The sequence below is a fragment of the Erythrolamprus reginae genome, chromosome 1 (genome assembly GCF_031021105.1).
Source record: "Erythrolamprus reginae isolate rEryReg1 chromosome 1, rEryReg1.hap1, whole genome shotgun sequence".
Lineage (NCBI taxonomy): Eukaryota > Metazoa > Chordata > Lepidosauria > Squamata > Dipsadidae > Erythrolamprus > Erythrolamprus reginae.
In genome coordinates this window covers 203,231,883-203,233,658 of record NC_091950.1, presented here as the reverse complement: position 1 = coordinate 203,233,658, position 1,776 = coordinate 203,231,883, and positions in this window count along the sequence as shown.

Below are 1,776 nucleotides of genomic sequence, written 5' to 3'. Positions count from 1 at the left end.
CAGAGTTCTATTAAATTCTTCATTTTTATAAAAGAATCTTCCCACCCAGGTGCCTCCCCCCGAATTTCTCTCACAATGAGAGAAAAGCGGAGGGGAAGTCCACTGTTTTGATCAGGCACCACTGGGGGCACGATTCCACCAAAACTGTTGCTCTCCCCCTAACACCCTTTCTTTAAAAAAGGAAATAAAACCCCACACTCCCCTCCCCAAGTCTCCCTTAATTTGATTAAAATTAAAACAAATATTAAATTAAATCAGGACCAAACCTTAACCTTTTTCTTAATATATAAAACAATCAAAACAAAAATATTTTAAAAACATTTCATTTCTTTTTTTGCCTCGTAACTCTTGCCTCCATTTTGGAAGAATCTGGTGCTTCTTTCTCTTTCTCCAAAAGAGCTTGCCTTTTCAATTAGAACTCCTTAATGGGGAATGTTGATTGCAAAAGTTCAAAAAGATTTTTAACCCCCTCTCCTCCTCTTGCACCCCCCTCTTCAATCGCCTCTGTTGCTTTTTCTGCCTGTTGCTTTAAATCCGGATTCAAACCAAGTTTTCCCAGCATTTCCTTCCCTTCCTCCAACGACTTTGCTCGGTACATTTTCCCCTCTCGAAAGACCATTATAATTGCCGGATATTGCCAGCTGAAACGAATGTTTCCCTTAAACAAAGCTTCTGCTATCGGACGCATCTGGCTCCTAGCTTCCAGGTTCCAAAGTTTTAGCTTTTTACTTAGTCCAGTTTATTTGAGACTCCAAGAGGTTCAATGGGGTTTAAAATCCAAAGTTTATTTTTTTCATTTGAGGAGCATTCAGAGTTCAGCGGAGCGTCTACACCAGTGATGGCGAACCTATGACACGCGTGTCAGCACTGACACGCGTAGCCATTTTCAGTGACATGCGGCCACTAAGGAAGTCAGGTGTCCATTTTTCCAGAGGAAGAAATATCGTTGCTTCGTGTTCTCTTTCATTGAGTGAGCCGATTCTTTCCATTACAATGAAACCTGTTCCTTCCAAAGAGCCCCTTCCGGGAACGGAGCTGGGCCGAAGGGGTTTTTCTACTCGTTTCCGAGGGAGCAATACTGCGGTTTGTCCAGCAGATGGCATTACGATCCCATTCATCGCTCGCACAGAAAATGGGTCTTCTAAGAACGAAGTTGCCGCCTTTTGTCTTACTGTCTCTCGGGGATCGTTAAGTCTCCACCATCAGACATTACGGGGAACGCGCAGCTTCCCAATGTTGGGGGTGGGTAGGTGAAAGAGGGCCGTCAGATGTTGCACAAAACGTGGGACTTCTCGAGATCCAGGTCGACCTCGACCGGATTTTAAATCTTCGAACCAACTGCGGTTCAGAAATTTCAAACATGGAGGGATTTGGGGCGCCCGCGTGTGTGGGGGGGGAAGTTCCCGTAGCTCTTCCATTCGCTCTTCCGGATGAAGCTCCCCCTCCCTCTGTTCGATTTTCTATGCCAGGAATTGGGCAACGGAGGCAACTGGCGGAGTGGCCTTTGCTTTCTTCCCGCAGCTTCAGCTGGGCACAGGCTGGAGAGGGCCTTGCTCCTTGGGCTATTCCCGCTTCTCACCGGAAAGAGATAGGCTGGGCTGCCCTTCGACGTGCCCCCCCTTTTCAAAGCCCATGGGATCTTTCTTTCTTTCTTCTTTTTTCTTTCTTTCATTCTCTCTTTTTCTCTTTCTTTCTCTCTCTCTCTCCTTCCTTCTCTCTCTGTCTCTTTCTTTCTGTCTTCCTACCATCTTTCTTTCTTTCCTTTGTTTCTCTCTC